The sequence below is a fragment of the Echinops telfairi genome, unplaced genomic scaffold (genome assembly GCF_000313985.2).
Source record: "Echinops telfairi isolate 266 unplaced genomic scaffold, ASM31398v2 ScPeMD7_7;HRSCAF=31, whole genome shotgun sequence".
Classification (NCBI taxonomy): domain Eukaryota; kingdom Metazoa; phylum Chordata; class Mammalia; order Afrosoricida; family Tenrecidae; genus Echinops; species Echinops telfairi.
Window position 1 is genome coordinate 16,665,888 of NW_022103904.1, and position 10,994 is coordinate 16,676,881.

The following is a 10,994-nucleotide window of genomic DNA, read 5'->3' on the forward strand; positions in this document are numbered from 1 at the left end:
AAAGCTGCCACCTTGTTTATGAATGGTGAGAAGCCACTGAAACGGAGGCTAAACTTATGTCAAGATTCAACTGAAGCTAAGGCTCTTACTGCAAATGACAGCCATCTACAGATCAAATTCATAATAACTTAAGGTCTAGTACATTATGTGCATAACTGTGGAAGCCCAAGATACATTGTGAGATCTTCTCAGGAAATAAGCCTCTGGTGATCTCTCAATATCCATAATGGAAAGATGGGAACAACTTGGCGAGCAAACATAGAGTATTCGAGAGATGACTTTAGGAGATCAAAGTGATCACCCTGAGTTGAACAGTTAAAGCCTTGTCACTTGATTCCTCCTTGGCTGCACGTTAGGCCTCATCTAGTTTGCGACCTTTGCTGTTTCATTTGGTTTTCCTATTGGGGTTTATCTCTCACGTGTTTTGTCATTGTGGGGAGCCCCTTTGAATTTTTGTCATACGTTTTTTCTGTTTTTCAGTATATGAAACCCAGGGTGGATGAACCTCTGAACCTTCAGCAGCAAGCAGAATAAGAGTTCCTTTAGGGGTACAGTGGGGAAGAGGGGTAAAAGGGACCTGATGTCAAGGAATTCAAGATGTAAGAGAATATTTTGAAACTGATTATGGTAACAATAGTACAATGCTGCTTGATATGACTGAACTATGGAATGATATGATAATCTATATCAGCTGCCAATTTTTTTTTCAACTTCACGAAAAATAATAATTTTCTTCTTCCAAGGACACCACCAAGAAAGTAAAAAAGATAACCCACATTATGAGGGGGCAATCTTTGCAAATGATTTATCTGTAAAGGGACTTTTATCTAGCGCAGGAGTGAGAAACGGCCATCCAGAGTAAGATCTGCAAATTCATCAACACTAATAAACTAGCTAACACCTCACCAAAGAAAAATGATTATAGCCATCACATTAAGGGTGAATGAATTAAACGTTTCACCAAATTTTATTATTTCCTATGTATACAGGTTAGTATTTAATTTGATAATTTTTTTTCACAATCATTTTATTTGGAGTTAATACAATATCATTCAATCACATCAAGCATTATTGTACAATTGTTGTCACAATCAGTTTCAAAATATTCTTTTCCTTCCTGAACTCCTCAACATCAGCTCCTTTTTACTCCCTCCACCCCCACCCCTACCACTGCCTACCCCACCCCACTCCCCATCCCAAAACCCTATTCTACTTGCTGCCCCTGTAGGTTCATCAATCCTGGGATACATATACTTTCAAACAGAAAAACATATAACGAAAATTCAAGAGGATGACCCCCAATGACACAACACATCTGAAATGAACCCAATATGAACAAAGGAGAAACAAAACAAAAAATCCAGAAAATGTTGAAAAGCAGATCAGGCCTAATGTGCATCAGAGTGGGGATCAGCTAACAAGCTTTGAACCCTTCAAGACAAGTTTATCCTTTTGATCTTCTATATCATCTCTCCAATGCATTCTCTTTAGTAAACACTTCCCTCACATCCCTCTATTAACTAAGGAAATCACCACAAGCTTATTTCCAGTGTAGGTCCCATAAATGTAACTTGGGCTCCCACTGTCATACATAGCCTTTTGCAAACCGGATTCTTATAATTCAGGCTCTGATACTATTTTCTCTAACAATTTCCTATTTTGTGATTTACAATCCTTTGTTGATTGATGTTGGTGTGCTTTTTCCATGTGAACTTAGTTGATATCTCACTTATATTTCTGCTTGTTTGAAAACAAGCCTTTAAGACCCCAGATGCTCCTTTATCTGATATCCTGAAATGGCCTATAAATGATGTTAAAATAACTAAGTGACTCTTGAGAGAAAAAGGTTCCCCACCCCTGATTTAGAGTATATGAAGAGGCTTCAGAAAGTTCATGGAAAATGGAGTTTAAAGATCATGGAATTTCGCATCAATTTTTGAAACCCCTTTGAGAAAATATCATGGGGTCACTTATGACCTCCTAAGGAGAAGAGTAGAGAGAAGGAGAAACACACATGTAACTTTAAAAAAAAATAATTTTATTGGAGGCTCATATAACTCTTATCACAATCCATACATACATCCATTTTCTCAAGCACATTTGTGCATTTGTTGCCATCTTCATTCTCAAAACATTTGTTTTCTGCTTGAGCCCTTGTTATCAGCTCCTCATTTTCCCCCTCCCTCCCCACTCCCCCCTCCGTCATAAACGCTTGATAATTTATGTTATTATTATTTTGTCATATATTACCCACCACTTTTCTGTTCTCCATCCCCCAGGGAGGATGTTATATGTAGATCCTTGTAATCAGTCCCCCCTTTCCACCCCACCCTCCCTCCACCCTCCTGATATCGCCACTCTCAGCACTGGTCCTGAAGAGATCATCTATCCTGTATTCCCTGTGTTTCCAGTTCCTATCTTTACCAGGGTACATCCTCCGGTACAGCTGGATTTGTAAGGTAGAATTGGGATCATGATAGTGGGAGGGAGGAAGCATTTAGGAACTAGAGCAAAGTAGTATGTTTCATCGTTGCTACACTGCACCCTGACTGGCTTGTCTCCTCCCTGTGACCCTTCTGTAAGGGGATGTCCCGTTGCCTACTGATGGGTTTTGGGTCCCCAATCTGCACTCCCTCTCATTCACATGATTTTATATTTTTGTTCTTCAATTCCTGATTCCTTAGACACCTTCTGATCACACAGGCTGGTGTGCTTCATCCATGTGGGCTTTGTTGCTTCTCAGCTAGATGGCCACTTGTTTACCTTGAAATCTTTAAGACCCTAGACACTATATTTTTGATAGCCAGGCTCCATCAGCTTTTTCACCACATTTGCTTATGCACCCGCTTTGTCTTCAGTGATCGTGTCGGGAAGGTAAGCATCATGGAATGCCAGTTTAATAGAAGAAAGTATTCTTGCATTGAGGGTGTACTTGAGTGGAGGCCCAATGTCCATCTGCTACCTTAATACTAAACCTATAAATATATACACATAGATCTATTTCCCCTTTCTCATATATAAATATATTTACATCTGTACATGCCTTTATTTAGACCTCTATAAATGCCCATTTGCCTCCTAGTTCTTCCCTCTATTTCCTTTTACTTTCCTCTTGTCCCACTATCATTCTCAGCCTTCATTTGGGTTTTAGTAACTCCTCTCGGTTCCATTACCCTTGATCATGCCCTACCAGGCCTCTTACACCTTCCTCACCTCTGATTTAGACCGCTTGTTGTTCCCTTGTCCCTGGGTTTGTTAACAGCACTTCCTTTCCCCCCACCTCCCCTTCTTCTATGTCCCCCAGAACCATCAGTCCCGTTGTTTTCTCCTCCAGATTGTTCATCCAGCCTATCTTATTTAGACAGACCTGCAGAGATAATATCATACACAAAAACAAGACAGAGCAAACCCAAGCAACAAAAGAAAATAAAACAACAACAACAAAAAGCCAATGACAAAACAAAACCACAAGAACAACACAAATGAAAAGCTTGTAGTTAGTTCAAGGACTGTTTGTTGGCCTTTAGGAGTGTTTTCTGGTCGAGTCTGATGGGGTGCCAAGCCATGGCCCCAAGTCTATTTTTGGTATTCCCTGGGGACTTCCTTGCTCTCTTCCCCTTACTGTTCTGTTGTACATCATTAGTGGTTTGCCTCGGTGTGTTGGGATCAGATCAGGCGGAATTCCCACACTGTGTCTCCAATGTGAGGTATGTCATGTCTCATAGTGGGGCTGGCCATAGGCTCTTCTCTGTGGATTGGCTGCTCTGAGCAGGAATATCGTCCTCAAGGCTTGGTGGACCAGGATGTGCTCCACTCTCTCTTCCTCCCCCTTCATTTGCTCTCATGTGCTCTGATCGGACATGTCCTTCTCCCTGAGCTGCAGCTTCAGTGCTGTCCTCTGAAATAAATTCTTCTGGGAGGAGGGGCAGGTGTTCATATAATTGAGATTGGGACCGGCCCCTCAAACTGCTCCACACACATGTAACTTTATGTGTAAAAATAGATGGTTAGAAAATCTGCTGATACCCATTGGGTAGGGTGGAGAGAAGGAAAAAAATTAAAACATGAATCACAGATCAATGACCCTAGAGACATTAGCATGCAAAACAAAACAACAAGAAAAAAATCTACACTGGATGGCTGTGAAAAGCTTATTGTGCCAACGCAGCCAGTGGGAACATGTGGGAAGAGGTTAATTGGGTTGCAGAAGCTTGATTGGAGGGTTACTGCAATAAATGAAGACTTCCAGCATCCCATATCTCTCTTGCTCCCTGATGATCAGACCAGAATGCTGCTGCTCTTGCTAGTTCTTGCCTCAACCTGTGTTACACTACCTGTGAGCCAAGCCAACCGGTGGATCATGTCCATAGAGCTGGAGACTCCTTTGATTACAACTCAACATAAAAAAACCCAATATCTTTATAGGTGGACCAGTAGGTAACATCATGGTGACCTGAGAAAAGATCGAAGGTGTCAGAGATTTTGTCTGGTTTGGATCCGTAATCAGTGCTCATGGAAGCAGCAATTAAGAGATCAAAAGAATGCATTTAAAAGCCACTTGTAAGTGTTGAAAGCAAGGATATTACTTTGAGGATTAAAATCCTCCAAGCCATGAGTCCCAAGGCATGGCTTTTTCAATTGCCTCCATACACGTGATAATTAGAATTGGCTAAGGAAGACAGAAAAAAAAAAGATGTGTCTGAACTATGGTGTTGGCGAAGACTATTGGAAATTCCGTGGTCTGCCAAAAGAACAAACATTTGTTTTGGAAGAAGTAGCCAGAATGCTGCTTAGAAGCAAGGAAGGCAAGACTTTGTCTCACATTCTTTAGACATGTTATCAAGAAGAGACCAGTCCTTGGAGAAGGACATCAGGCTTGGTAAAGCAGACATGCAGCAAAAAAGAGGACGACCCTCAGTGAGATGAATTGACACAGTGACTGCAATGATGACCTCAAGCCTAAGGAGACTTGTAAGGATGGGGCAGGACCAGACCATGGTTCTGTGGGTTGCTGTGATTTGGAAAGAAACTTATAGGCAAAAGGGTAAAGACTTTCTGTGCAAGTCTGGATATGGACTCTGTGTCTTTAAGTCTCATTATTCTCTCAGCTCAATTTCACAGATTCAGATCAACAAAATGCATGAACTGAGTACCAAATTAATTGAATCATGGTTAATGTACTGGAAGGACATGGAATTTCCTTCATTAATATTTAAACAGGGCAATCTCCATGAGGTGAGGCCAATCTACAGCTGTATGAGGGATGAATTGAAATTATACAGCCCCACTCTAGAATTTTCTGCTAGCAGCTGCGCAGGCATGCCCCAGACATTTAATTAACATTTAATTAACCTCAGAATAATTCCGTTCTGAGTTTTACATAATTTAGCGTTTTGGTTCCTACTAATTGGGTAAGATTATAATCAGAATTTCTGATTAAATTGAGGTGGTTCTTTTCATGTGTTCCAATCATTTCACCTTCAGTAACATGCTGGAATGATTTTGTCACATATATGCAAAAGCATAGATAGAGCTCTTATTCAAATGAGACGTTGTAAAAGAAATGATATCATTTAAATCCTGATCAGTAGGAATGGACAAATGAAACATTGATTAGTAATACAATGAAAATTTAAAAATTTAATATAAGTGACATATCCTGGCCTATTAAATAAAAACTGTTAAAAACTCAATCGAAGTACAATCTATACATTTATAACATTCATAAAATATGTAAATATTCAAAATATGAATTTTGCTCCTATGTGTTTCAGGGACATATAACAAAGTATATATCTCCAGAAAATTAATTTCATTGGTGGTATTTGAAATATTTAACACATGATGCAGTGGAGACACTAATCAATCAGAACAGTAACTGGCAACTAGAGCAAATTTCTTGAGACTCATTGCTGAACCAGACATAATATTTTCCATTACAATTTCCTGAGGATAATTGGGGATTCGGGATGGAGAATCAGAATGATCAAGAATTAGCCTGGAATCAACATAATGCGGTGGACAGATGTCAAAGTATTTTATTTTATCATATATGTTTTCATATCTTTTATGGATATGATTGTATATCAACTCTGATAGAAGAAGTAGAATTGCTTAGGGAAAGTTTAAAAATGGGATGTGTTTGTGTTTTAATCATTTTGTTGAAATTACACAGCCATCCATCCATCCATTGTGTCAAGCACATTTGCACCTTTGTTGCCATCATCATTCTCAAAACATCTGCTTTCCACTTGAGCCCCTGGCATAAGCTCCTCATTTCTTCCCCTCCCTCCCCATTCTCCCCTCCCTCCTGAACCCTTGATAATTTGCAAGTTATTATTTTTGTCATATCTTACACTGTCCAATGTCTACCTTCACCCACTTTTCTGTTGACTGACCTCCAGAGAGGAGGTTATATGTAGATCCTTGTAATTGGTTCCCCCTTTCTAGCCCCCTATCCCTCCACCCTCTTAGTATCACCCCTCTCACCACTGTACCTGAAGGGATCATCTGTCCTGTATTCCCTGTTTCCAGTTCCAATCTGTACCAGTGCACATCCTCCGGTCCAGCTGTTTTTGCTTTTAAAAGAGCTCATACTACCATGAAAAGAAGGTTTTGTGGTTGAAATCAGGTTAATAAAAGAATTTTATTGTTTGCAAATATGAAAACTTAAATGAGGATTTCTAATACATTTAGCATAAAAACACATGCTTCAAAATTCTCCAAAATTCATACTTAGCATATTCCACATTCTGATTATTAATGGTATTTACAACTGTTTCTTCCACTTATTGAGTTGTCCCCTATCAGCAAATGACTGTCTCAAACACTGACTCCAGCCACATACTTTGGATAGAGTCTCCTTTGAGGAGGCAACTCTTTCCCAATCATATTTTGAAAAGCCATCCAACTGAATGGGCTCGGCCTCTGGTACTATATCTGACAATTTCATATTACAATTTATAAGATCTTCAGTAACAAACCCCTCAAAAGTGGGCAACCGATTCCTTCTTCCTAATCTTTCAAGTATTGAGATTCCACTGAAATCTGGTCAAAGTGGATGACTCCGGTGCTCTTTAAAACACCAGTGCAATAGTTTCCAGCATCACAAGAGCATGCTAGCAACAAAAGTACAACAAAGCGACAGACCAATATCTCTCTTGTGGTTGTTGTTGTTGGAAGCTGTTAGGTTAGTTCCAACTCAGAGTGACCCATTTGTACAACAGAACCAAATGGCGGCTGCCCCTGCCCCACCCTCACAGAAGCATTCGTATTTGAGTGCATTGTGACAGCGACAGTGTCCATCCACCTTGTCAAGGACCCTCCTCTTTGCCTCTGCCCCTCGACTTTAGGAAGCATGATGTCTTTTTGCAGGGACGGGTCCCTCCTAATCACACCTCCAACGAATGTGATATAAAGTCTCATCATGCTTGTTCTAAGGATCACTCTGACTGTATTTTTTCCAAGACAGACTCGTCTGTTCTTTTGACAGTCCATGGTGATTTCAGTATTCTTCGCCAGCACCTCTTCAAATGCGTACAGACTTATATGGTCTTCCTTATTCAATAGCCAACTTTCAATGCATAGGAGGCCATTGAAAATACCATGGCTTGTGTCAGGCCTACCTTAGTCATCCACATAAAATCCTTGCTTTTCAACACTTTAAAGTGGTCTTGTGTGGCAGATTGATTCAATGCAATGTGTTGCTTTTCTCTGGACTTCGGCTTCCATGAGCATTGATTGTGGATCCAAGCAAGATGAAACACTTGACAACTTCAATTTCTTTCTCCATTTATCATGCTGTTACCTCCTGCTCCACTTGTGAGGATATGTGCTTTCTTTACATTGAATTGTAATCCATCGTGAAGGTTGCAAACCTTGATCTTCATCAGCAAATACTTCAGGTCTTCCTCACAGCAAGCAATGTTATGTCATCTGCACACCTTACATTGTTGAGAAGTCTTTCTCCATTCCCAATACTGCTTTACTCTTCATATGATCCGGCTTTGCTGATTATTTGCTTATCATACAGCTTGAATAACTATGTGGGAGGGTACAACACTGACAAATCTTTCCTGATTTTAAATCATATAATATTCCTTTGTCTGTTAGCGAAGTAAGTTTCCCTAGATCCATGTTCAGGTTCCACATGAATGCAATGCAGTGTCCTGCAGTCTCATGCCCTCAAGGCTGCTCATATTTTGCCATTTTATACAGTCAGATGCCTTAACCTAGTCAATGAAATACAAATAAACATCTCCCCTATTCTGTTTGTAGACACAAATCTGATAACAGCAATGATATCCCTTGTCCCAAGTCCTTTTCTGAAGCACGTATCAGGTCCCTGCCAATGTTCTGCTGCAACTCTTTTAAAGGAACTGCAGCAAAATTTTACTTGCATATGATTTTAATGGGATTGCTCTACAACATGAACATTCTGTTAGGTTATCTTCTTTGGAATGGGTACAATTCTCTTGGATATTTTTCAGACAGTTAACCAAGTAGTTGTATTTCAAATGTCTTGGCATACGTGAATGAGAGCTTCCAGTGCTTCATCACCTTGTGGAAACATTTCAGTTGGCATTGCATCAGTTTCTGAAGCTGTGCTGTTGGCTCATGTCTTTAGTGGAATTTAGACTTCTTCCTCCAATACCATTGGTTCTGCTTATATGCTACCTCTTGAAATGGTTGAATGGTGCCTAGCTCTTTTTCAGAAAGACTTAATTTCCCATTGGTTGGATTTGAGGCTGAAAGCGATCATCATGAAGATGTCAGACCCCTCTGAGTAGTTGAACTTTTAACTCACCTAGATAGAATCACCTTCCTATATAGAAAAGTTAGTTGTTCGGCCAATAAAGAAGGGGGAATAGATGCAGAGAGAAAATTAGTACTTTCTATATATATTTGTTGAGAAACTTAAATGATATAATACATTGGAAAACTAGAAGAGCTTATGGCACAAAACCTTTGCTCCATTAGTATTAGCCTTTATTACCATCAGGAGTCCTGGAGAATTAGTGGATGCTCATTGCTCTGTGTTCCACAAGATCAGCAATGGAAGGCACCAGCTGCCCCATGGGATAAAGACCAGACTTTCTACTCCAGTTAACAATCGCAGTTTAAAATGCTCAATGGGGCATTTCTACCCTGTCCTATGGGGTCCCTGAATCATCATAAACTCAATGACAATGAGGTTTCTTTTTGAGTTTTAATATTTTTCAGAAAATAATAAACCTAATGATATTTCATCATTCATATTTAGATCATCCCCTAGGATATTTTTCTCTTTATATACACTGTCATAATATTTCACATGCATATTTTTCAGTTATTAAACGATAGCCTCATCTTTCCCTAGTTCAATATCTAAAATATACCCTACAACATGGTCTTTGCAAGTGATGCTACGGATTAGAAATTCAACCCCATATGAGTCTTATTAATTCGAGGAGAATTTCCTCCTTCTGTCAAGCTTTTACAATTTTCTCATTGTCATCAATAATTTTACATTTCAGCACAACCCATCCAGATAAGATTTTTCACATTTCTTCATGCAGACTTGTAATGATTAATGTCATATTCTTATTTTCTAGAAAGAGAAGATGCCTAAAGAGTTAGAACAGACATTCTGGTTACTAGGTATGCTTTGTTTAAAATTATATGAAATAGCCTAAACATTTATAGCCTCAGTTTTCTCATTTGTAAAATGGGCACAGTAATTTTTAGGCAGTTTAATTTAACTATAAACAAAGGCACTAATATCTCTTGAGAAAGATATATTACCCAGCATGTAGTACCTTTCACCCTTTCGCTTCCCTATCCTGTATATTGTATTCATGATTTCATGCTGTCAGCCCATTTCTTAAGTGCCAATTCAAAGGGCAAGAAAATCAGAATAAAAATTCAGGGGAGGTAATAATTGGTTTGACTTGTAGAAAAAAGGGAGAGAGATTGGTGCATTTAATGCTTTACAATAAAGGTGAAATTATTTCAAACACAGAGAATTTATATTTTAAAAATTTTAAGGAAAAGTGTTTTTACATGAGAAACTTAATTTTATTTCTTTCTCTTTAACTCTGTAATTACAATGATTTTGAAAATGGTATTTGTGGGAATGATTATGGTGAATTCTTTCATCTCTCTATTAACTTATATTCAGTCCTCATGAGCACAGAGATGCAAACAGATTTTAGCATTCATAATTTACTGTCAGAGTAATAATGTGATAATTTCTAGTATACAGTTTTAAAAATAATCTAATCAGTTTTATCAGCCTGGGGCTCACTACACATATGAATGGTGAATTACTATTATCAGGAGTACAAGTTACTCTAACGTTTACAGCATTTGGAATGCACATAATTCAAAGGAGAAAAATAATAAAATAGGTTCTTAAAGTTTTCATCATAAATCAGATTATTTTATTGCAATACATTTTATTGAATGATAAAAAACAAATATGTTTGCAGCCTAAAGAAAATGTTAAACAAAACAAAATGAAACAATTTAGCTCAAAGTAACTGTGGTAGGCTGGGTTGACAAGAGAAACAAATTCAGTCACACTCATATATGTATTAGAAAGAACTTTATATCAAGAAGCAATTGTATATCAAGAAATCATCGCAACCCAGTACAACTTAAGCCCGTAAGCCTGATACTAGTCCATAAGCTCCTCTTCAGACTCATGTAGCCATGTCCAAACAGATAACAGGGAGATAACAGACAGATGGGTGCAAATTCATGTGGATTCAAGCTGGGTGGATAGATCTCAGGGTAGCCAGCCAACCAGAGAGGTGAAGGGGAGAGGGAGAGAAAGTATGAGCTGTGACTTGACTGAGAGGTTTGATTCCATCGCTAGCCAGGAGTGTCTAGTTGACATAAAATCACCTGATTAATACAGAATCCATAAGCATAGATTTTTATTTTCTAAGGGGGACCCCAAGGAAGGCTTTTAAAAAAAGGCTTATTCTATTTTTCAAAAGACATTTAGTAAC

General features: G+C 38.7%; 1 pseudogene; it reads left to right on the forward strand.

Annotated features, from left to right (window-relative positions):
* The first annotated feature begins 5,969 nt into the window (after positions 1-5,969).
* Positions 5,970-10,994, forward strand: part of LOC101656917 — a 27,347-nt pseudogene continuing 22,322 nt past the window's right edge.